This window comes from Melanerpes formicivorus, unplaced genomic scaffold, assembly GCF_026170545.1.
Source record: "Melanerpes formicivorus ecotype bairdi unplaced genomic scaffold, bMelFor1.0.p_v2 SCAF_87, whole genome shotgun sequence".
Taxonomy (NCBI): domain Eukaryota; kingdom Metazoa; phylum Chordata; class Aves; order Piciformes; family Picidae; genus Melanerpes; species Melanerpes formicivorus.
Genome location: NW_027142439.1, coordinates 978,569 through 1,005,192, shown reverse-complemented (window position 1 = coordinate 1,005,192; position 26,624 = coordinate 978,569). Strand labels below are relative to the sequence as shown.

Sequence of the window (26,624 nt, the reverse complement as noted above, 5' to 3'; positions counted from 1 at the left end):
AGATATTTACAGTCTTAACACCAATATTTACGTGCTGCTAAGGTATGACAGACATCAGCACTGTAAGCTTGACCAATTCACAGGTGGTTATTTCTCTTCAGGATGATGAAATCCTTGTAGTTTTGAGGCAGCACAATATGGCCTGCACCTTTTCAAAACCCACAAACCATTATGTGCTGCTACGTTATGCCAAGGTGTCTACCACGCTTCAAGGAAAGAGAAACAGATGCTGGAAGCCAGATGCAGAATCTCCTCATTGGCCATTAGCTTTCATGGCCTGACATCAGCTACCAAATGTCTCCAGTGCTCAGCAGGCTGGTGAGGTGCAGGGAAGTCCCAGGTGGGGCTCTCAACTGTGCTCCGTACCCCAACGCGACACGAACCAGGGCCTGGGGAATGGTTGAGTCTGAGGAGAGGAACTAAAGATTGGTTTAGAAGGAAACATATACATGAAGGAAAAAGGCTGGGCTGCTTTATAATGTCACTACTGGTTATCTGGATATGATGTGAAAAACACAGCTTTCTTACATAAAAGAGTAACAGCTAGTTTTGAGAGAAGCTTCCATGAAGTACCACATCAGTCCTCAAGCATAAGCTTCCATAAAGTACCACAGAACAGAACAGAATAGAACAGAACAAACCAGGCTGGCAGAGACCTTCAAGATCATCATGTCCAACCCATCATCCAATCCAACCCACCTAAACAACTAAACCATGCAACCAAGCACCCCATCAAGTCTCCTCCTGAACACCTCCAGGGATGGTGACTCCACCACCTCCCTGGGCAGCACATTCCAATGGGCAATCACTCTCTCTGTGTAAAACTTCCTCCTAACCTCCAGCCTAAACCTCCCCTGGTGCAGCCTGAGACTGTGTCCTCTTGTTCTGGTGCTGGTTGCCTGGGAGAAGAGACCAACCTCTGCCTGTCTACAACCTCCCTTCAGGGAGTTGCAATAAGGTCACCCCTGAGTCTCCTCCTCTCCAGGCTAAGCAACCCCAGCTCCCTCAGCCTCTCCTCACAGGGCTGTGTTCCAACCCTCTCACCAACTTTGTTGCTCTTCTCTGGACCCCTTCCAGCAAGTCAACCTCCTTCCTAAACTGAGAAGCCCAGAACTGGACACAGGACTCGAGGTGTGGCCTAACCAGTGCAGTGTACAGGGACAGAATGACCTCCTTGCTCCTGCTGGCCACACTGTTCCTGATGCTACTTTAGGAGCTATATACCAGAAATGGCTATTTTTTATATACACACAACTATATTTACACCCCATCCCTCACCTACCCCCCCTTACTACCTATGTTTGTCTTCTAATTCAGATAACTAAAATAGGCAAACCAGATTATGTTGGCACAACTGAATGAAGCTGGAGGTGGGGAGATTGAGGCTGGAGGTGAGGAGGAAGTTCTTCCCCATGAGAGTGGTGAAGCCCTGGAATGGGTTGTGCAGGGAGGTGGTTGGGGCCCTGTCCCTGGAGGTGTTTAAGCCCAGGCTGGCTGAGGCTGTGGCCAGGCTGATCTAGTGTGGGGTGTCCCTGCCCATGGCAGGGGGGTTGGAACTGGATGATCCTTGTGGTCCCTTCCAGCCCTGATACTATGAACTTGCCCAGTGCCTTGGTGAGACAAAACCTGAATGCAAACTCGAAGTCAGCTCAGCTGCAAAGGGATGCTGCGACGATCGGTCTCCTCCTGTGAAGAAATTGTGCTAAGCATAATCCAAGAGAGGAAGAGGCAAAGAAAAATCTCCACCCTATATGCATACTGTGGAAGGCAAAGACAAAGGGAAAAAATAAAACTAATAGAAAAAATAGATGAAAGCAACAAAATGTGAGGCAGCAGTGAAATATGAAGGGCAACGAAGTTGGTGAGGGGTTTGGAGCACAGCCCTATGAGGAGAATTTGGGGGAGCTGAGTTTGCTTAGCCTGGAGAAGAGGAGGCTCAGGGGTGACCTCATTGCTCTCTACAACTACCTGAAGGGAGGCTGTAGACAGGCAGAGGTTGGTCTCTTCTCCCAGGCAGCCAGCACCAGAGCAAGAGGACACAGTCTCAGGCTGTGCCAGGGGAGGTTCAGGTTGGATGTTAGGAGGAAGTTCTATACAGAGAGAGTGATTGCCCATTGGAATGTGCTGCCTGGGGAGGTGGTGGAGTCACCATCCCTGGAGGTGTTCAGGAGGAGACTTGCTGGGGTGCTTGGTGCCATGGGTTAGTTGTTTAGGTGGGTTGGATTGGTTGATGAGTTGGACACGATGATCTTGAAGGTCTCTTCCAACCTGGTCTGGTTTACATTTCCTAACTTCTCTGGGAAAGAATTCTCCAGCAACAGCAAACACTGCTCCTCACTTCTGTTTTTACCTTAAAACATTAAAAGGAAAGTATTCAAATAATGCAGCTGCAACATGTAATACCTCCAGAAGTGCATTTCTCATTTGCACATTCAGACCAAAGCCTTGGTTTGTGCAGTCCATGTGTTTAATTACATACTGTTGTTTCAATTGCCTAGTTGCTTTTAGCTTCTAGCTTCAGCACAGTTTCTTATTCCTGTTGCTTAAGTAAATCCCTCTAAAATTAAAATACACACACCATGAAATGCAGACTTGGCAGGACTGTTGTGCTCTTTTGTACAGTAAGGAGAAAATAAGCACACCAGCACCAGAACTTGCAGGTAGTCTCCCCCTATCCATCCAAAAGAGTAGGAGTAGGAGTAGAGTAGAGCAGACCAGGTTGGAAAAGACCTTTGAGATCATCAAGTCCAACCTCTCACCCAACACCATCTCATCAACTAAACCATGGAACCAAGTGCCTCATCCAGTCTCTTCCTAAACACCTCCAGGGATGGTGACTCCACCACCTCCCTGGGCAGCACATTCCAATGGCCAATCTCTCTTGCTGGGAAGAACTTCCTAACCTCCAGCCTAAACCTCCCCTGGTACAGCTTGAGACTGTGTCCTCTTGTTCTGGTGCTGGGTGCCTGGGACAAGAGACCAACCCCCACCTGGCTACAACTTCCCTTCAGGTAGTTGTAGACAGCAAGAAGGTCTCCCCTGAGCCTCCTCTTCTGCAGGCTAAGCAACCCCAGCTCCCTCAGCCTCTCCTCACAGGGCTGTGCTCCAAAGGTGAAACAAGCAGCTAAAGCCTTCTGCTCTGCAGGGCCTAATAAGGAGGGCTCATTAACATTCAGCATGAACACAAAATCTGACAAAAATCTCCGGGGAGGCTATGTGGAGGGTGATTTTTCCTTAATTGTTGTTGGTTTAACTTTACTACCAAAAATGCCCACAAATAAACCACACACCATGACTGTATGCTTCCCAGGTTGCTACTAAAGATAGATTTTTTTCTGTAGAGAGAACATGAAAGTGTTCACATTAATTGGAAGACATTGTGTATGAGAGAAAGCATTGAAGAAGCAAGGAAAGGATGAAAGGAATAAGGCTAAGATAAAAAGTGTAGTGGTATCTAAGCCAGAAATTCACTGAAATCCAGTTTTGTGTGCACAAAACTTTGTACCTCTGTGTGCTGGTCACAAAGCTGATCTAGCCATGCTGTTAAGAGTACTACTTCTACCTCTACTCTTGTGTATTAAGAGGAGAGAGAGAGGAGGAGACCTCAGTAGGAGCTGGGAGTCGTGTGCAGGTAGATCTGTGCACTTGCAGCCCGCAAAGCCAATCAGAGCCTGGGCTGCATCAGGAGAAGTGTGGCCAGCAGGGCAAGGGAGGTGATCCTCCCCCTCTGCTCAGCTCTGGTGAGACCCCACCTGGAGTCCTGCCTCCAGTTCTGGAGGCCCTATTACAAGAGGCATCTGGAGGTGCTGGAAGGTGTCCAGAGAAGGGCCAGGAGGATGAGCAGAGGGCTGGAGCACCTCTCCTGTGAGGACAGACTGAAGGAGTTGGGGCTGTTCAGTCTGCAGAAGAGAAGGCTCCCAGGTGACCTCATTGTGGCCTTCCAGGATCTGAAGGGGGCTACAGGAGGGCTGGGGAGGGACTGCTCAGGATCTCAGGGAGTGCTAGGACTAGGGGGAATGGAATGAAGCTGGAGGTGGGGAGATTGAGGCTGGAGGTGAGGAGGAAGTTCTTCCCCATGAGAGTGGTGAAGCCCTGAAATGGGTTGTGCAGGGAGGTGGTTGGGGCCCGGTCCCTGGAGGTGTTTAAGGCCAGGCTGGCTGAGGCTGTGGCCAGGCTGATGTAGTGTGGGGTGTCCCTGCCCATGGCAGGGGGGTTGGAACTGGATGATCCTTGTGGTCCCTTCCAACCCTGACTGATACTATGATACATCCAGTTTTCCATGGTTTATGGTTAAGAGTTCACAGCACCACCAAGCCAAATGCAATCTCTTTGTGACCCCATGAAAACTTAGCTACAAGTTAGTTTCTAGATACTATAACTCCTCCTAAGCTCCTTAAGTGCTACTGTAACTCCTAACAAGGTTCTTAAGTTCTATGTAACTTACTGTATCAAAAAGGTAGCACTATCCAGCGAGCTGACAGCTCACTGATTTGTAGTGTAACACATCAAAACTCTTCTGTTAAATACTGTCTGTTGTCCCAGAGGCCCAAGAATGACAGGAGATTTAACATTTACCTTTTCCTCATACAACAAAAGCCCTTCTGGGCTACTTTTCCCTCCAAACCACCTTCACTGACAGCATTACACACAATCATATTCCACTCCTTGCAGGACTAGGAAGGCAAGGCTTTGCTGCTCATAGTGACCCTTGCCCAACCTTCCTTCAGTGTCAAATCAGAAATGGGAAGGTGAAAGGCCCTGACTCTTGGTGTTCCATAGCCTAAAGCAGTTACACTATTTGTACACAGCACTACTCTCTCCCATAGCTCAGACATCACAAAATACATCTCTGTATCTCAGTTTTCCCACTGCAGCTTCTTAATTTCAAACTAGAACTGAGGCAGGGTTTGCACTCAGATGGCACAGCATGACTCAGGGCAGCTCTGACAAGTGTCCCCTGCCCTGTGCATCCCATCAAGAGAGCAACTTACCTGTACAGATGACAGGAGAGTTTCCTGTGACAGCTTTTTAGACAAAGCTCTACTTTCAGAGCTCACAGCTCAGTGCCACTAGCAAACCATTCAATATGAATGCACACACTGACAGCTCAACTCTTGCTGCAAACATGTAATTGCATTTAAGCTAAGTTCATCTCAGCAAAAGACAGAACCAGAGCTAACCTCACTGCACTATTTATTAGGACATCTACACATCTGATCTAGTGTGGGGTGTCCCTGCCCATGGCAAGGGGGTTGGAACTGGCTGATCCTTGTGGTCCCTTCCAACCCTGACTGATCCTATGATACTATCTCTATTCTCAAACACCCAATCAATGAGACCTAAAAGTCTGTGTGGCTGTATCTTACTGTACTGTTTGCTTCCCCCCCTGCTCCCACCACTTTAAACAACAGCAGTTGCACTTTAGTTTTGATATATGCTACTATTTATACTGCAAACACACTGGAATTTGTAACTCTCACTTACTGGTGAGACTTGCATTTAGAAGTATATTCTTCACTCCTTGCCTTCTGGTTGCTCGTGTTGAGGAAGCCTCTTTTGCCTCAATTATTGGTGTCAGCCACCTTTAGAGTGATATACATGTACCTTTAGAGTGGTGCCCCCCAGGGATCAGTGCTGGGCCCTGTGCTCTTTAACATCTTCATTGATGATCTGGATGAGGGGGTCAAGTTTGCAGGTGACACCAAGTTAGGAGCAGATGTTGGTCAGTTAGAGGGCAGAAGGGCTCTGCAGAGGGACCTCGACTGACTGGACAGATGGGCAGAGTCCAACAGGATGGCATTCAACAAGTGCCAGGTGCTGCACTTTGGCCACAGCAACCCCATGCAGAGCTACAGGCTGGGGTCAGAGTGGCTGAGAGCTGCCAAACAGAGAGGGACCTGGGGGTGCTGATTGACAGCTGCCTGAATATGAGCCAGCAGTGTGCCCAGGTGGCCAAGAAGGCCAATGGCATCCTGGCCTGCATCAGGAAGAGTGTGGCCAGCAGGAGCAGGGAAGTCATTGTGCATTGGTTAGGCCACACCTTGAGTCCTGTGTCCAGTTCTGGGCTCCTCAGTTCAAGAAGGACATTGAGAGACTTGAAGGTGTCCAGAGAAGGGCAACAAGGCTGGGGAGAGGCCTTGAGCACAGCCCTGTGAGGAGAGGCTGAGGGAGCTGGGGTTGCTTAGCCTGGAGAAGAGGAAGCTCAGGGGTGACCTCATTGCCCTCTACAACTACCTGAAAGGTGGTTGTAGCTGGGAAGGGGTTGGTCTCTTCTCCCAGGCAAGCAGCACCAGAACAAGAGGACACAGTCTCAAGCTGTGCCAGGGGAGGTTTAGGCTGGAGGTGAGGAGAAAGTTCGTCACCAAGCGAGTCATTCGTCATTGGAATGTGCTGCCCAGGGAGGTGGTGGAGTCCCCATCCCTGGAGGTGTTCAAGAGGGGATTGGATGTGGCACTCGGTGCCATGGTCAAGCCATGAGGTCTGTGGTGACAGGTTGGACTCGATGATCCTCGAGGTCCTTTCCAACCTCAGTTATACTGTGAGACTGTGATACAGATGTATTTAAAAAGCAGAACAGATGCACATTAAGTATTTCCAAGTATTACTCTGGAGGTGTCAGTGTACTTTGGGCTACTACTGCTTTATTATTTGGTTCAGGTGACTTCAGTTAGTTCACTCAGCTGAGACTAATTTGTGGTCACAGAGGAAAATGAATTAAGAGAATAAACTCCACACTTTACTTGCTACTCTCCTGCAGTGACAGGAAGATTCTGAACTCATGTTAAGACTGTAGGCCTAAAACCCAATCTGTCTCTAACCTAGCAATTCTGTGCAAGCATTAAGTGATTTCTCTTTTTGCTTTTAAATTAAATGACTGCAGTCAGGCAACAAATCAGCCTCACTTCACCTCCAAAACTCAGCAGTCGCTCAGGATCGAGCTTTGTACCCACTCTCCATGTAGAGCAGAGCTTCCCATACCTTCCACCAAGCAGCTGAATGATTCTGGGACTATTGGCAATTGGTGCTCAAAAGCCCCAGTTAATGCTGTGGCTAACTTTCTGAACACAGAGGGGAGGATTTGAATTTGGTTGTAAATTGGGAGGATGGTTGAAAAGAGAAACTTTGGCAAAAAGCAGAAAAAAAGAGGGGGGAAAAAAAATAGTCTGTAGATGATCCTTGTGGTCCCTTCCAGGCCTGACTGATACTATGACACTACTGTGATACTACTATGATCACTATTTCCTGCCTGTCTTAACAATTTTCCCCATGTAACCATGTCCCCAGGGGGGAACTACAGAAGCTGTAATGTAAAATGCCAACTTAACTTTCATTATTACTCACTGCTGATTGCTGAAATCTACTGTTACTCAGTGTGGAGGATCTATAGGATGTGCCCAGCTGTCTCTCCAAGGACCATGAACAAAGATATTTGCACTACCCTAAGAAATACTGCAGGAGATCAACAAAAAACACTCCCAACAAGGCTATCTAAAAATAAACCCCAGGATACAGAACCACTCAGAAATACAGAAGTAGAGAAACACCTCACCTGGAAATTTGGAAATGCAGTTAGGGTCTACCAGCATCAAATTTGCTCTTACAAGGTTTTTACTTCATCTCAGCACTCCAACCACTGCTTGTAGTGGTTTGACTCACACAGTTGTTTGTCTGAGGTGCACTGGGGGTTTTTTGGTCCCTTTTTTTCCTCCCCCCTTCCCCCCCCCCCCCTTCCCACTGCAGTGATGAAAGCAAACTGAAGGCATGACAGTTACTTGGTACTGTAGGATTAATGCTTCTATTGCAGCAAAGAACAGCAACCAACATGCAGTGGATTTGTGTAGAAAGCAAGAAACTGAAGGTAGTCAGCTCTGCCTCGAGCAAGCACAGGATGGCAAACAGTTTTTACAGCTTGCTGGCTAAAAAAGCAGCACTAAGGGAAGCTGATGTAGCACAAACATAGTACAAATGTATATTTCAGTATACTACCAGCATGTTTCTGTATCAACTCCAGCTTAAAAATAAAACTGAGTAAGATTAAACTCCTCACACCTCTTTTCCCAGCTTCTAAATAGTGTTGTTTTATCAGATGCTGATGCACTAACTGGACTGCCATGTGAAATGTTGTACAGAGAACTTGTAAAGTGGGTTCTAACAGAGTGTGTAAAAGCTGTGTTTCAGAACAAGCCTTCCAGGTCCCTCTGGATTGCACCAGCACAGCTTACACACAACTTCTGACTAATAACAATAATAATAATAACAACAACAACAATAATAAATATTAAAAACCAATCTTCCCTGCACTTTTGGCATACCCACAGGAAGAAACCTGGGTGAACACTTTTACTCTGTACCAGCAGCATTCTTGCTTTGCTTGAAAGGACACATACAAAATTAAGGCAAAAAAGCAGCAGCTATTTTCTGTGCTCCACAAAGGTTAAGTTTTCTGTTTCATTATAGTGGTCACTGAAATGTTGATTTCCTCCCAGTCTTGTCACAAAAAATATTAACAGCCTAGTGGGCCTGCCAAAAAGAGAGGCAGGTTTGCCTTAAAGTACAACCTGAGTTTCTTTGCTGGCATTGAAAAATAAATCAATCAATTTTTAACATCCATATCACCTTTTCAGGTTAAAAACAAACAAACATTTCAACCTCTCTCCAATAAACCTGCCCTGACATTATTACACTCTTGCCTTCAGAAAAGATTGCCTTGTGATGGCAGTTTAAGTTTACAAAACCTGGAGCATATGCTGGTAAAAGAGAAAATGGAACAACTCCTCCTCAAACAACAATTTCCATACAATGCAAAGCAGTTCTGGAATGAAAAGGAAACATGTTCTCCTTTGACATCCATTAGGTTTCAAATAAATAAGAAGAGTTTAAAACATAGCAGCTAACCATTCATTTTCTGTCCCTTTCATTAATTCCCAGCTTTTAAAAAGAATAAGAAAAAGTTAGTTGCATTAAATCCTCACAAGACTTGCTCATTTAGCTCAGGAAGCAGTCACAGGCCTAGTGCAAGATTTTTTTTTGCTCTCCTAAGCTGACACCCAATCTTCTCTGCAAGGCAGGCATGCAGATATTGCTGTTAGAAATCTTGTAGCTCTGTAACATTGAGCAAACCTCAACAGAATACTTCATACTCAAGAAGCACTCTGCAGGAGCCTCGGTGGTCTGTGCAAAAGGCTCAGTTTCCAAAGCACTCCTGGGAAAGTGGAAAATACATTAGTCAGTATTTAACCAGGCTGCCTGCCTATAACTTCTGCTTTATCTGCAATTGGTAAATAACAGCACAGGACAGGACAGGGATACAGCAATGCATTACCAAAAGTAAAACTGGCCCTAGATGTCAGTGACACTGCTTGCACCAACCAAGCCACAAATCTTCAGTTCTCATTGTGTTACATCTCAGCATTGTATGGAACTATAATGCCTAGAGACAAAAACCAGGCCCATAGCTCAGAATACAACCCCACTTGTAAAGGGCTAAATTTGCTGCATGTCTGCTTCTGAAGATTTAGGGTCAGAGTGACAATGCTATAAAATAAGGGTCAAAGCACAGAAAGACCAAGGCCACGGAACAAAGAGCTTTTCGTGTCCTGAGAGAAGTTTCTTTTTGTGAGCCTGCCTTCTGGCTCAGACAGTAAATTTGTCCTCTTTTTTTTTTTGACATCATCCCTACATGACTTCTATAAAATGCCAGAAAACTGCCTGAGTTAGGAAAGGTGAGCCTGAACTGTTATAAGACATCAGCTCAACTGTTCAGGGAAGCCACTAGTTAACAGCACAGGAACTCCTCCTAGAAATTGCTGTAAAACTTTTCCAACCCCCAGCTGTATTTCTACAACTTCATTATTTAACTAGTCACTTCAAAAGAAGCTTCAAGTGCCCTCAACATCTTGGGGATGCAGATCCCTTGTCATTTTATCTGCTTAGATTGTTGTTTATTCAACGGTAGCTGAGCAAATATGTAGGAGCAGCAACTCAGACGGCTGCTTGAGTCTTCCCCCCCACCCCTCTGTGAAACAGTCCTAGAAGAGACACCAGCTAACATACAGATCCACATGTGCCCTTTCAAAAACGTTTTGAGTTGGTTCCCCCACTCCCCCTTTAGGGAGACCCACTCCTCATAGAGCTGAACTAATGCAAAAGAAGATGGTGCTTTCTCAAGCTGACAGATTGCTAAGCAATGAAGTGCCTATTCCCAGCTAGAAAATGAACTTCATTTAGGATGGTGGTTTTTTTTTTCCCTTCCTCAAAACAACAGTTTTGCCAAATGAAGGAAATTTATCCACCAGGACAAGAAGAAAAAATGAAGGCTGGTGGGTGACTCTTAGGGCTTTATATTAAGCTAGATTTTCAATAGTTCACCAACAAGCTTAAAGTAAAACCACGCTGAATTAACTGCAAGTTAATATATTAAGAAAAAGATTCATAAGGCAACACCTAAAGCACAGCAGGAGGGAAAGAAAGAAAAAAGAAGAAGAAAAAATATTGTTCTCTCAGCCCTATCAAACTGCTTACTAAATACCTTTAACCCAAGACATTGATCTCTGAACAATTTGACTTGCCTTTTAAATAAAAGGCTGTTTGGCTATACCATCAGGATTGAAAGAAGTCTCTCTCCACCACAACCCAAACCTAAACAACAAAACCAATTGCCATTACCACTAAGCTGCACATTATCTTTTTTTAGCAGGTCTGAAGCAGGAAATTTTGACAAACTGGATTTTTTTTTCCCCCCTTACTAGGGGTAATTATTTCCCCATTCAAAACAGATGGCTTCTGCCCTCAAAAAAAAAATAGCTCTGATTTTGTAGGTCCTAACACTTAAAAGTTGGACTGGAGAGTCAGATCTGAGGAATTACATTAAAAGAATAATAATATTAAAAGAAAAACCAAACCAACAACTTACCTCTTGATTGTGGAGAGCTAAATGATTTCTGAGTTTCAGTCCCAGCCAAATAGAAGTGTTTTATTTTCAAGAGGAAGCAGATTTCCTTTGCTTTTATTTGCATGCAGCTATAAGATGTCTGATTCCTGGTTTAATGCAGCATTGAAGCACATGCCCTTTTTCCTTCCCCAAAATGTAACACAACTGGAAAATATCTTATTATAGGAAAAGCCCAGAGTAATGTATTGAAGGCCTACTCCATCCATCCTACACTTTCTGAAAGAAATGGTTACTCCTCATCTCAGAAGCAGCAAGCCCTGGTGCGAGTATACTGATTTTCCTTGTGGTGAATAGCAGCCCACAAGTTAAGGAACTGATGCAAACTGGCAGATTTCCCCTTCTAATTCTGAGTCATATGCGTCATCTTTTTGTCAAAAGCTGGGAAGAAAAAGAGTCTCTCTTCCAGCCTGCCACATGAAACCACCTGCTTAAAGACAGAACAGACCAATATCACAATATCGAGCTCCACATTGCTCTTGCTCTGCTCAAGTAAATTCTCACGGCAGCCTTAACATTAACTTAGTAACAGAAGGTAGCTCGTTGATTTAGGGGGAAAATAAAATCAATCAAGCTGGTAAAAGGGAAAAGAGAAGGACAAGAGCCAGGACAATGCTTATTCCTAAACTGGTAGTGTCTTACCTGCAAAAGACTATAAAGATTCAGTTCCTTAAAAGCTTACATGTATGTGTGGTTTAAGCACTTGAGGGTACAGTTAGATTTGGTATAAATTTGGTATAGATTTGGTATAAAATTGGTATAGATTTGGTATAGATCTGGTATAAACATTCACATTCTTAAAACCATGAGAGTTGATTAAGGCCTCTTCATCACTGTACATAATTATTAACCAATTCCTCAACACTCACTGCCCCCCCCCCCCCCCCCAAACCCAAAGGCCTCCCCTGACACACAGAGAATCTAACAACTTCAGTGGGTTAAATTCCACATGGGCTTTTTTTTTTCCTCCTTCCCTGCTCTCCCCCCCTGCCTTTCCTCCTCCCCCCCCCCTTTTCTGCATTTTGGAAATTAGGGAGTTTGAAAACTATTTTCCTCTGTCACAGATTTATCAAGGTCAGTCACTGCTGGACTCTATACTGCCTGGTGACACAATCTCTTCCCCAAAGGCTGCAGCGCTGATTAAGGTTAGGCACATCACTGCCAGCAGATTACATGTTTTCAGCTTGCACTGAAACTGTTGACCAGACCTGCAGAAAACAGGTGGAAATGTTTACCACAACAAATGCACCACAGTGTTTGTGTTGATTTTGTGGCACTGCCAGAGTGACCAGAAGTATTTCAATGAAGAACATAAAAATACAGATTTGAGAGCAGTGAAAGCAAGAGGAAGTTTTAGACCTTGATGGCAAGTTGGGCAAAGATAATACTGCTTGAAACACTGGCACAGAATGATCCTGCCATTTTAATCTTAGGTTAGCTTTTTAACATGCAATTACACATTAAAATGTCTAACAAATGAGATAGGTGTAGGTATATAAAATGAGATAGATGAGTCTAAACACAATCACTGACAAGATGCCCTCGTGTAGACGTTTGTACTGTGGCACAAGGATCTTCATGGCTGCTTGCATACATTTCAATATAATGAGAGAATTTGCATTGCTAAAAGAAGAACTCCCGAGTGCTTTTCAAGAACCATGACACCCCCATTTGCATTGCAGGTTATTATTTACAAGCATGCAGGGGGTTCTGTAAATCTATAATGAACACTGCCATCCTGGAAACTGCAATTCATTATGTAATGTGCTGTTGCAGAAATTGCTTAAACTGTGCACAATGTACATAGGAGCTCTCTCTCCTCCTCACTTAAAATATTAACTACAGAACTTGATTGCTCATCTTTAATTTGTTTTTTAACTTTTATATATATCTTTTTAAACCTTTGCCATTTTCTATACTGCATCCAATATAATATTATGGCCAAGAAGGACCTGTTTGAAGCCTCATCCTGCTTGTGGTGTGGTTTGGGTTTGTGTTTTTGTTTGTAAGTTACTCAGATTAATTTTCATAACTTGGCAGTATTTGATAAGGAATTTGTAGGACTACATTTCACCCACCCTATATTCTGCTTTCCTTGATGCTTAAGAGGCATTTAAGTTACAGAGCAACATCACCTGGCCTCCCACAGCTCACTCTCTTTCAGGCAGCAGGATTGATGTAGCATGAGAGCAGTTTAAAAACAAGCAAAACCCACCACCAAGTTATGCCTTTTGCAGAGTGGCAGGAGGGAGTGAAGTAGGGTATTGTGGAAGATGCTCCTCAACTTCTAATTCAGCAAAGAGTAAGAAGGGGCTTAACTTCCTCCTCATTTCGCTGGAGCACTCAAGGATATGAAAAGCAAGGTAAATAAATTATCTCAGGAAGGTAATGGCAAAGATCAGCTTGTGCCTGGAGGAGACACTGGGCGAGTCTCCATAGGCTCCATCTTTTTCAACGCACACCCACAAGCACCCGTTAACTGTCCTGGGGTAAGCAGCTGCTTTCAATTGCCCTCTAGTGTTAGCCTTCATGAATTCCTACCTTCATGACAAATTCTGTTCAGGTTTTTTACATAATGGAAAGTGGGTCAGCAACACAAGTTATATTAATCTAAAAATAAACCAACCAAACAAAATTTGAGCACATTTCGAATGATCATTTCCAGGTCGGGAGACTGGGGCGGGGGGGTGTGGGGTTTGACAAATTAAGTCTTGCACACCAAAAAATGCAAGGAAAAAAGAAAGAAAGTCTCTGTATCTAGATAGATTAAAAAAACCCCACCAAACAGCCAAACAAGGGCAACACATTTAAGAGATAACTTATGAGCATTCTTGTATTTTACTTTCCTGTTAGTTTCTCATGCGGTTGCACAAACATAGGAGTTTCTGAAACAAACATTCAGGATTCAGAGCCAAAGTCACTGCAGTTACAGTGACATAGCTGGGATCAAAACCTTAGTGAAAATTTATTAAAGAGTTGCTGGTGTGAAAACAGAACACAGTCTAGCAGGGCTAATACCCTGAAAGGAATTCTTTTCTCACTGCTAATTCAGGAGTCTTCTAGTTACACTCTAAACCTGGATGCAAAACAGACACCATACAAATGAAGATCCAGATTTTAAACCTGGTTAACTCCAGAAAGGGAAAATGCACCCATTTTCCTGTGAGCTTATTTCAAACACTATTTTATCTACTGCTGAGCTGACTAGAAAGGCCACACATTTAGAACTTAAAGTAGCATGGAGTAATACTTGCATATCTTGCAAGCACTAGCAATACTTGCAAATCATACAGGCTTGTGGATTCGATAGCCACAGCATTAAAGATCAGCATGGGACTCTTGGGTTAAAAAAAAAAAGCTCTGGTCATCTAAACTACAATCTCCATTACTCACTTTGCCTGAGAACTGAAATGTATTGTCAGGGCAAGGCGATAAAACAGGTGAAGAAAAAGACACATCCGACTGCTGCTTGGGTGACTCCTGTGCTTAGCATTAAAAGCATCATTCTCCCTTCTCTGGAGAACTTGGGGGAAAAAAACTCTTCAGGTTTTAGGGGAACATGGAGATAGGATAACTACCACACAACCCTTCTGTTTTTTTGGTGATAAGGAGTTTCTTGGTCTGTGCGAGACACCGCCACCAGCACGACACTACCAACCGAGAACTTTGTTCTGCAATAACTTTCAATACTTGAGCGAGCCTCTGCATTTCACAACAGATGAAGCAGCCTCCTTTTCTAATTCTTCATCTTGACTAAAACATGGACTAACTCACAACAGGAGGAAGCAAAGTGCTTTCAGAATTACTCAAGTGACAACACACTTGAGACCACAGTATCTACCGATTATACCCAAAGAAAATCTTGCTCCAAAATACTACAGAAATCCCAAAGCAAAGGTTCTGATTTATCAGATCCATTGGAAGTCCTGGCTAAATCTAAAAGTGGCTTATATTATGCTCAATATATTTGGAAGTAAGAAATTATCAGTTGAAGTTAAGTGTCCTGTAAATACTTAGATCTATTTCTTGCTGTGGGAAGAGGGAGAACTAAAATAATAATACAAATAATACTAATACTAATAATACTAATATTATTACTACTACTAATAATAACAACAACAACATAAAATCACCCTTCATTATCAAGAAGTGGATGAATAAATCATTAAAGCCTTTGGCCTGAATGCTTAAAAAAAAAATTAGACAAAAAATAGACAAAAAATGAACACACACATCCACAAAACAAAAATAGCCAAAGGACCCTCCCAGGGAGTAAAAAGTAAGCTCTTAAAATTTGGTGGGTTAATGGAAACATGTGAATATTTAAGAGGCATTTGCACATTACTGAGATTTTCAAGCCCTGTGCAAATAAAAAAATAGATATTGCTGCATTCCTGCTTTGAATGGGTTCTTGTAGCATTATCATTTGCAAAAAAAGAGGCAAAATATCGCTGGGAGAAAAATACACAACATAACAACAACAACAAATTGTTCTCTGGAAAAAAAAACACCTCCAAACCTGCCCCAACAAACAACAACAAAAAAATTTGCTGGGAATATCTCTTCCAACCTGGTTTATTCTATTTTATTCTATTCATGCATTTAAAATGAACTCAAAGCCAGCAAACTACAAAACAGTTGTTCAGCCACACTGCTCAACCAGCAACTGCCCATCTTCATACCTACCCTTTTTCGAGCACCAGGCTAAAAACAAAAGGTGTGCTAAGGCATCACTGCAGTAGCTGAACAGTTAAGAGCTCTGATGCCATTTCTCCATCCACAGCTTAAGTGGGTGGGTTTAGATGCATTTCCAGCACATAAAACTAAAAATAATAAAAAGGAGCACTGTTTTACCTTCCTATATGTAAATTGTGAGTGAGAAGAATAAACACTGAAGACCCCAATTAGCATCTTTTAACTGCTTTTCCCTAAAGGATTTGTAGTATATAATTTTTCTCTTCCTGCTGCCCTGCAAGACCATTTTAGCAACAGACAAGGAAAAATGAGGTGTGAGTATATCAGCCTTAACATCCTCCATCTATACATGTTTCATTAAATGCCTAACCTAATAACAGAAGTTAATGTCTGTTTAAATCTAATAGTATACAAAACTCAATTGAAAAATAATGTTAGTGCTGGATCTAGTTTAAACTAACAACCCCCCAAAATTCAGTTGTTTCAGATTAGAAAACTTAACCCAGCCATGCCTAAGCTATCACAGAGTTTCAAACAATGGCTGATTTTACATGTGCTGTAATAATTAGCCATGGGTTGCATTTATAGCTACATCTCTCTTCCAGGAAAAATATTTAAGTTGCCTTTGAAAAGCAAGACAAGTCCTTAAAGAAAGCATAGATGAATTGAGGAAAGTAATGTGCAACACTTCTTGGAGATGAGCAATACACATGCATTGTCAGCTTTCAGATTATGATTCAGCCCAAGCCTACAGAGCCTCAAGTGTGTATCTATAGCACAAGTGGTAAAAGTGGCCACGAGAAGTTACAAACGAGAAGCATTTCAGCGAAGCAGCCTGTACATTTTTATCTCTCTAGCTTCACTGCAATTAGATATTGCAAAAGAGTTTACAGAGTCAAGCATACAATTTGCAATAGCCACACCAACAATTTTTAAGGGGCCAGCACTGCAGTCCTAGTTTCAGGCTCGACTTCCAACAAGAGAAATGGTAGTTTTGCCCAAATTAGAATTACAAGAGCAGAGGCTAAAAGTAAGAAAATAAAACAAACACCCCCCCCCCCACAAACATCTCCTTTCAAAGCTTCACCTCCTCTCTGGATCATGAAAAAGCCAAGCTGACTACCAAATACATGACAAATCCGGGAGAAAAAAACCCCAAAAAACAGATATGGGGCAAATTTCAGCATGAAAAAGTGCTCCAGAGCAAATAAACACAAAGGTATTGTAATGGTCAGAGGACAACTGCAGAACTCTTGCAAGATCTTTAGGCTTATAAATGACTCAATCACTGCATTACTGTAAAACTCTCCTCCTTGGATTTTAGAAAAATCATTTAAACTTGCCTCAAAGGTCAAAAATAATTTAATATCTTTTATTCAGGAAAGGAACTAAAGTTTGCAGCTGATGAGAGCATGATTCTGCAAATCCTTATTCACCGTAGCAAGTCATTAGGACTACTTGTGTATTTAAAAGCTTGCAAGGTTAGGCCCTAAATTTAAGGTCCCTTTGATATTCAGCTCTTAACCAGAAATCATATTATTTTTTTTCTGAATAAGAATCTAGGAGAAAAAAAATCTCTGAGAAATACTCTGAACTTGTGGCAGACCAAGGAGCACTCCATCAAACTTTCACCTTTTAAATATGTCACAAGGGAGCCTTCGATACCTTTGCCTGGCAATATAATCCTGATTTTCATTAACAGGAATGCAATTGCTTTTGTACAGGAAAGAAAGGGGGAAAAAAATAATGAAATAAAGACTCAACAAATACAAAAGGGGAAAAAAAAGAAAGAAAAAAAAAAGGGGGGGGGGAGGAGGAGAAAAAAAAAATATGAAAAAAGGAAAAAAAAGATAAAAAGAGACAAAAAAAAAAAAGAACAAACCTAAACCACACAAATTTCCCCCCAGAAAGGCAGCAGTACACTCAGAGCAGTTTCTGGACAAAGTGTGAAATATTGACATATTTATTTATTTGGGAGCACATTAAGCATGCTACCCAAACACTATTAGAGCATTACCAAAAAAAATAATACTCCCCTTGGTGATTTTTTTTTTAATCAGAAAGGAAGAAAACTCTAAAAGAATTACCTAAGTCTGTAATCACCAACTGCAAAGCTTGCAGAAATCAGTTGTTTCACTTCCTACACTTTGCTGTGTTCAAAGTTTTGTTCCTCCAGTGATAAATTTCCCTAGGTCTTAACTACCCTTAAAAAAAAATAATTAATAAAATAATCAGTTTTAGATGAAAAATCGATTCAGAAGATGAATGACTCAACTCCCTCTCTAACAGGAGGTGTGCTACTGCTAAAATCCAGCAGCTCCTCACTCACACTGCCTAGGATTGAAAACACTGAGGAAAAATGCAATTTACACCTCAGCTGGCTTTGCTTGCTGTAAATGAGCAGTTTCTGGGATAATCGAAAATTCTGGGATTTTTTCAGACTTCTCTGACTTTATGTTAGAATTACTTCCTAGGGAGGAGGGGGGAAAAAAGGCTTTTGAAGACAGACAGATCTGATTAAGGACAAAAACTCGATTCCAGCTGAAAGCTGGAACTGCTAAAGTCACGACATGTTCATAAAAGTTGCTGCACTGCAATATATTTTGCTGAAGATAAAGTCCTGCAGTTTTTACTACCCCACTTTGTAGTTAAACAAATTTACTCAATCCAGGAGTAGTTACTATTTTAATTTCAATTGTTTATGTAAATGGTTAGTTAAGATTATTCATCTAGAAGCAGATAGGTTAGGATTACTCGGAATGGATTTCTCGGTTTCAGCCAAAGGAGCACTTTTAGTGCAAAGCAGGACTTGCAGTATGAGTGTAGCACAGTCCATATTAATTATTCTTAAATGTTCACTGGTTTACCACATAATATCCATTTACTGACAAATGGATACAACAAATAAAACCTGTAACTCTGCTGGTACAGGTGGGAGGCTCGGAAGGCCTTTTGTCCCTGGTTTATGCCTCTCTGCTTGCCAGGTAGCTGGTTTATTAATGCTTTTAAACCCAGCTTTTTCACAGTACATTGAAATGCACTCAGCTAGCTGCCTCTCCTGTTCTTTAGCACATCCCTCCCGACAAAAGATAAACCTTATTTAAAAATAAACACTCTATCATCCAGACTTTGGTTTGGGATCAGCACCGTTTCAGCTCAAGTAATTCCCAAGGCAAGAACAGGAGAACAATACTATATGGGGAATTTATGTAACTCCAGTGATCAAGGCTGCTGCAAACCCAGCTTTTTACACACATATCTTTGGCAATTTCCTTCTGAGCAGAGTTGGTGCAAATGCTGCTACTCAAAGGACTTTTTTTTTCCCCCATTTTACAGGAGGGGTGTAAAGAATTATTTTAACAAATAAAATCTTGAATAAATCCACCAGCACCGGCCTGGTTGGGATGCTCTGAATATCCTGCACCACTCTAGAGATGCTTTTTAAAACAAAGAACACACGTTAAGAAGGGAAATGTGAATATAATATATACCATGCTCCTGCTCCAGCAACCTTCCAGAGAGAGGTTTTGCAATCACAGGAGTAAGCCGTGCTCCAAAATCAGTTCTCTATTGAAAGGTCGAAACCTGCAATAAAAATGTCATGTATTATAACGTATTTCCAACACCCACAGTTTCATGGTTGATCCCCAAACATAGATGGAGGTCACTGGCTTGACCCTCACATTGTCTATATTACAGGAAATCCTAATTTTAAAAAGACTACTTTTTTTTTTTTTCCCCCCCCTCCTCTTTAAAAACCAAACTGACTTGATTAGGAACACCTGTGATACGCCTCTATTATCAGAAGCCTCCTGAAACAAATCAGATTAGCATGTTTCTGCTTTCATTCCTCCCGCAGCATTTAAGATGAAAGTAAGAGGAAGGAGGAAAAAAAAAAGGGGGGGGAGGTGGGGGGGTGGTTGTTCTCCCTTTCCCCCTCTCCCCAATCTCTCCCTCCCTGCTCAAACAAGCAAACAGGTAAGTGTGCTTCATGGATTTGTGATTATCATTGTCTAATTCCCTAAATATGCTATTGACTGCTCTGTATTTAACTTCCAGGGGTTTGGCTTTCAGAGTCTTTTATTTGCTCCTCAAGGCAGTACCATTACCTCCTCCATTAAAATGCAACCCAAAGGTATTAGCTGCTTTAAAACCTATCAGTGGGAATATTGCATCACAGGGTGAGAGATTAAATACATTTTTAAAACTTAAAAAAAAAAACCAACCCACCCCAAAGATGACAAACAAACAAAAAGCTATGACAGTAATTAGCCAGGCTCAGGTAAGAACAAAGTATGACTTGGCAGAGGGAGCAACTACAGCCAGATAGCTACTGGAGGAAACAATGCATTCACACAGCCAAAAAAAATCTCAAATTCATTTTAACTTTGACTTTTTCCACTGTAGATACCATGACAAGCTACACCCCATGTCTCACAAACGAGGAGCAGATGGCCAGATCAGGTCACCTGTTAACAAATATTTCCATACATTTGTTCTTTATTCTTTAATTGTACTGCAGAAAATACTAAACCTCCCCCTCACAGCTAGGGAAGTATATTAAGCCCTCTGTCTTAGCAAGAAAAAGGAATTTATCTTTATCCCCACGTATTCCACACATCTATTTCACCCTTAAAAAAAAAATAAAATCATTAAAAAAGGTTCTGTTTTTACACCAGAAGCACAAAGATTCTTCTGAAAATTCCCCTCACACACCCTTATATTGGGATCTAACATACCTGAAGACAAAATTGAAACTCGACTTACATAAATCCATTTCAAATTAAAATACAAGAGTGAGCCCTGCTCGATGTGTAATTATCCTCTGCTCAGATCCAATCTTCAAGTGAATTTCAGTTTATGCTCCATAAAAATAATTAGTTGCAATTAGATCCCAATGTAGGAAAGTTTACTAATTATCTGTTTGCTGTGGAGACACTCCTTGCAGCCTTTGAAAGCAAAACTAGTCTCCGGGTGAGGGGGGTCCTGCTTCTAACAGTGGTTTCCTTTAGACACTAATAACGATCACTGAAAGTCACTGTTATTTTTCAGCTTTGAGCAATATTACAATATCACCTCCAGGTTTAGAAGGCAGCTCAGGAAACTTTCAACAAAACAAAAGCTAAATGCACAGGATTTGCATTTTTCTGCTCCTGTGTGTACGTGGTAAATAAGAGTGTGTGCGAGGTCATCCTTACACACCAGCAGCTCTTCACTACCGAGACATGGCAAAGTGTTTAGAATCACAGCAAGTTATAAAACTTAGCCCTCTCTGTAAAGAGAACCTTTTTAATTTTTCCACTGCTGCACTGAAAAAATATTAATTAGATGCAACTCTTAAAGCAAAAAGCTGCCAAAATTGTGGCACTAGATCTCAAGTTCTGCTCCCCTATTGTATTCTCCACGCTGGCTTGCTGAAGTTCTCACACAATGCCATACGAAGCTAAGGTCTAAACTGTTCTTCAACTGGGGGGGCTATCCATTCCAGTGATCAGATATGGCCCCAAATTTTATTGGAATGGGAGTGGTTTAAATAATCACACAGTAAAGGGTTAAAAAAATAAAAATTAAATCCAGATTTAAAAAAAAAAAAATAATCAGTAGAGATATTGCCTATAAAACACAGGCAGACAATTTTTACAGCTAAGCTCATTCTGATATCTCAATATCAGAAATCACCCAGTATCCAAATAAAAAAATAAATCAAGGTATTTTTCAATAAAGAGATTCCTTTCCAAAAAAATCAAACTTATCCAGCTTCTCATGAATGAACTCATCAAACACCTAAAAATCCTTTGTAACTCCTGCAAATCATGTACACACACACACAAAAAAAAGTAAAACTGCAGAGCAACATTTTTACTGAATAGGGGGGGGGGAAAAAAAAAAGCTCAACGGAAATCTGTGGCTGCACAATCTCCACTCTCTTGATGGCCCTTTTGTATCTGTGGGGCACATCAACTTGTGTTTTTTTTTTTTCTGGCTTTAAAAAGCACATAACTAGTGCTATTAAAAAAAAGAAAATAGATGGCTGTGAGAAGAGTCACAGAGGAGCACGCACACGAATGGTCTGGGCAACCGAAGAGTCACAGGGGACCACGGACACAAAGAATTTGGGCAAGCTGCTCAAAGAAAAGTTTCCAAATATTAAAATGCTGTATCATTTTGGAGATTTTTTTGTCCCAGATAGGAAGGGTTTAAAACTTTTAAATGTATATATATATATAAAAAAATAATCCACGGAGAACACTCACTCAAAGGTGGGGTGGGGTTTTTTTTCCCCTCAGTTTTAAAAACTTCTTCAGAAAAGCATTTCCCTTCCTGTAGACAAAAGCCTACAATTTCATTCTCTGCTTCTTTCAATTAGAGGCAAAGGCAGCCCAAGATGCGCCCTGCCTCTGACAGTTTGTAATGAATGTAAATTACTGCAATGACTTGCAGAGGGCCTTTGGGTGTGGGCAGATGACTGTATCTACAAAACAGAATACCTGCAGCATATTCGGAGAGTTACAGTGATAAGCTTCTCAGGTCTCCCTGAATTGTTCAGTAGCTAATTTGCTCCCTAATGCGAGCAACAAAACAATGTGGTCACATAAAAGAAATGACAACTGCTACATGGTTACTTTTTATGGAGAGAAAGGTCCTGTGCTTGCATAGATGTGGAAGTGTTACAGAAAAGCATCGATACACCTGTTAGGATGCCTTCTGACATTAAAGAGGGATGAGATGTGCACCGTCCCCGCAGCGTTCGCAGGGAGGATGTGCACAGACAGGTAGTGTGCAGGCAGATCCAGATGCACTTCACTACAGAGCCCGACTTACTCGTCATAAGGATAAACAAAGAAATAAAGACTGCAATTTAGCAGCAAAACTCCTTCCATGACAATACACTTTGGCTGGAACAGTAAGAAGTTCAGAATTCCAGAAGCTGAGCAAAAAAAATAATATATATACCCCAGCCAAATAAGCAGAAAAAGAATCCCATGACACCTTGTTAGCACATATATAGCTTACATTTAAACCATGACAATCAACTTCCTATGTAACACTACCCTAACACATGAAAAAGTCCCACAGATAGAACAGTCACACTTCCAGATGACTGGTGCTTCTGAAAATCCAATCTCAGAATCACTCCAAGCTTCAGCAGATACACACCTATAGGGTGGGAGGGTACCTTGTGCAGAATTCCAGTGCAACTTAGAGGGCTTGAAAAAAAAATACAAACAAAACCCCACAAACAAATAAAACCCCCAACCAAAAAAAAAAACCTACCCAAAAAGTCCAAACACAGGCACAAAAAAAACACCAGGGGAAAAAAAAAAGACAATTGAAGCTTCTCTGGATGGTTTTATTAGGAATGAAGATAAAGGATTTAGGTTGAATATAAAAAATATTAAATATATGTAAAAAACCACCCCCCACTACCAAGAAAACTACAAGCCAACCTCCATACCCTATGCTAAATGGTATTCCTCAACAATATCCTACTAAACAAAGAACTTCAACTTTCACTTACTGATAAAAAATATATATATATATATATATGTTTAAATCTTTAAGTTCATTAAATACTTCCTCCAAATGCAACTTTTCCAGGGCCAAGTACTCCCAGTTAATGTTTGACATCTTAACTAAGGTAAAAAATGCAAGCAGTTCTACAAGGGTCTGTTTAAACTACATGATTTCCCACCCACACCCCCCCAAAAAAAAAACAAACCCGACCTCAAAATAAGGAATACATCAAATATAAGAAAGGGAAACCTACTTGACATACACCATATATTGATATCAGATTGCTTGCTGCTTTCATTTTAGCCACACCCACCTTTATGTAATTGTAAAATATGGGAATGGTGCAGCTGAGAAATAAAAAAAAAGAGCTGGGAAAGAGCAGTTGTTTTATGTAGTCAAATATGTTCCAAGCACAGACTTTAATTAAAATGAAAACCAGGCATAAATTGCATCCTCTTGAACGTGACTCTCACATAGTGCAAAAAAAAAATAGCATATGCACCTGTACAACACCAAATTATAGATAGATTATTTCCCCCCCCCCCCCCAATCAGCTCTGAGCCAGGACAGTTATTTCCCTAAAAGTGAAAGTCGGTGCCTAGGAGAACACTGCCACTGTGGAACAGTGTAAATCTCTTCAAATCTTGGTATTTCGAAGCATACACGGCTACAATGAAACAGCTTCGTGCACATTCCCACACTGCTGAAAAGGTTGCTGAAAACACTCTTGAAAAAGTCAGGAAGCAAATCTAAAGAAATAAACGCGACATTTCGGTAGAATCTTACTAGCATTGCTGTTTCAGTGATTAAACTGAATTTTCTAGCTAGCAGGGCAAAAAGGTATAAACCGTGGAGAAAAACAAAGCAGCTATTCCCAGGGAAAAAAAAAAAAAAAGGACCGAAAAAAGTGGAATCTGTGTACTGGATTAAAAGAGTCCAGGGAAAACGAAGGATTCGACACAAGAAAAGCTTCTTGAACTACTGTATTTCTGCGTTACACAGAAAATACCTTGAATCACAATCCAGTTGCCATGCTGGAAACGCTAAGTTTTGCCATTTCACTTTAAGACTACACGCTCTCGGGCATGCACACAGAAATTTTTTTGTGCGGCACTTCTGTACCCCAACTCTTCTCAGCGTCCCTCCTACGTTCTTCGGTTAACTCGTTATTTTCGGTGGCGAGGGTGCTTAAGCGCAAAGCGGCTGGTTCTGGCTTTGAACGCCGCGGAGGGATGTGCGGGGGGGGGTTGAGGGGGGGAGGGAGCGCGAGTGCTGGGAGGGGGAGTGAAGTGGAGGAGAGGAGCGGGGAAAGGCTGTGACCCGGTCCAACCTCTCGGCCCCAGCACCGCGTCCCCGCAGGCAACCAGGGGGGGCAGCAGCCGGTCCAGTCGCTGCTGAACGGGCGCTTTGACCGGGGCCCGATGCTGCACTGGCTGCGCATCCTGCGCGCCCGCTAGCTCGACGGCAGCCGCCAGAGCCCGCCGATCATACGGCATCGGAAGAAAATATCCATACGCCCTCCTGCCTCCGTAAAAAAAAAATAATATGTGTATAAAAAGGAAAAAAGGGAATTAAATAAAAAAAATACAGTCGGGCCGCCGAAAGTGAAGAGGGAAGTAGGAAGAGGAATAAAAAGTAAGGCTAGAAATTGTGGCTGGGAAGGAGCCCGCTGGCCTGCCAGCGCCGGAGCTCACCGCGCCGCTCCGGAACTCCCTACCCCGCCGCACCGTGTTATCCTTGCCCGCGCTCCCACCCAGCAACGGCGGCAAAAAAAAAGATGTCCTGCGTGTTATGTTGTAGACAACTCCGAAAGGCAAGCGCCCACATCAAACCCAGCCCCGAACGGGTTAAACGGCGTCGTGGAGGAAAAGGCACCGTGTCACATATTATGTGTGTGCGCGGCGGGGGAATCGCTCAGCAGATAGATTGCGAGAGAGATTTCGGCGCCTATCACAATAAGCAACGATCGCGCTTGCACAGCTACGAGAGACAGAGAGCTGCTGGCCACCGAGAAATGACATAGAAACAGCCACCAAAAAATAGCTAAGCCAATGACAAATAGCGACCCGGGTGACAGAGACAGAGAATTTTGTAGGCGGAGAAGAGGAGGTGAATGGCCAGCTCTGATCACAGTGTTAGGCTGGGCTATCTATGGGGAGGGTATTTACTCGGTTTTGGGGTGTGTGGGAGGAGAGGAAAACCACCTACAAATAGCTGGCACGATTCAAATGGCTTCGGATTATGTTTCCCCCCCCCTCTAGTTCAGGAAGGAAACTCGCGTTTTAATGCTAAGGGGGGGGGGAAAAAATAGCCGTGTGCAATACGCGATGAAGAGCACTTTGGTCCTTCGTTAATACCCAAAGGGACAGAGAATGATAAATGTGATAGCATGTGGCAGCATAACCGTCACCCAGGTTTCTGCTAAAGGCGGCTCCGATATCGTGACACGGGAAATTAAGCGCTTAAGTGGGAGGTGAAGAAATCGCTTAAACGGAGAAGTTAATCTGCTAACATGGAAAGGAAACAAACGGAGGGAAAAAAAAAAGCGAAGGTTGTTCTCTTATTTGGGGGCGGGGGGGTGGGGGGGGGTGAGGGGGGAGGGAAGAGAAGGGAGGGGAAACAGAAAGAGCGAAGGGGCATTAATCCGGGTTACGAAAACATGGGGAGAGAGGAAGAAGGCGGCGGAGGGGGGGCGGGGGGGGGTGGGGGGGAGGCGAGAAAGGGAGATGGACATGTAAGTGGGGAAAGTCATCCCGACTGCTGCTGCGGAGCGGGGAAGCAGGAGCCGCCGCGTCCCGAGCGGCGCCCCGACATCTCCACGGCGGAGAGGCGGGAGAGAAGCGGGGAGGGATCGGCGGGGGGGGGTGGGGGCGGTGAGGAACGGGGGGAGATCGGGGAAAGCCTGTCATGTCATGTCACGAGAGAACGGGGCGCAAACCGGGGCCGCGGCGCGACCCTCCGCTCCGGCTGTCCCGCGCCTCTCGCCCGCCCCGAGCTCCCTCCGCCCGCCCCCGCGCCGCCGGGGGTGTAAGCGAGGCTCCCGGGATCCCCGCCCGGGCGAGGTGCCGCCCGCAGTCACCCCGGGAACGCGGGGTTACCTGCCGGAGGAGGCAGCCGCTCCCACCCTCGGAGGCTGAGGGATTCGAGTGACAGATCCGCCCGGGCGCCAGCGGCAAGACTTGCCACCACCTCCAGGAGCCTCCCGCCCGCTTCCCGCCGGGCTCCTGAGGCGACTTTTCCTGGTGTCGGCGGCATACAGGTTGCCTCCCGTTTTCCGAAGACGGGCTTTCCCCCACCCGCCCAGTTCCCTCTACCCCAGCCGCGCCCGGTCCCTCCGGCTCTTACCGCCTATGCCGGTGGCGGTACTCGCTCCGAAGCACGGCGGCGGTAGCGACGGCGACAGGAAGAGGAGCGCGGGGCAGAGAGGGAGAGAAGTGACTTTTGGCCGCAGCTGGCGCGGCGGCGG

At 43.3% G+C, this 26,624-nt stretch overlaps 1 long non-coding RNA gene across 1 annotated transcript; it reads right to left on the bottom strand.

Moving 5' to 3' along the window:
- Positions 1 to 256: 256 nt before the first annotated feature.
- Positions 257 to 26,580, bottom strand: LOC137454876 (uncharacterized). The gene is made up of 3 exons (XR_010990708.1): positions 26,504 to 26,580; positions 19,135 to 19,228; positions 257 to 406 (listed from the first exon to the last, which is right to left on the bottom strand). It is a non-coding gene; the product is annotated as an uncharacterized lncRNA (long non-coding RNA).
- Between the last annotated feature and the right edge of the window lie 44 nt (positions 26,581 to 26,624).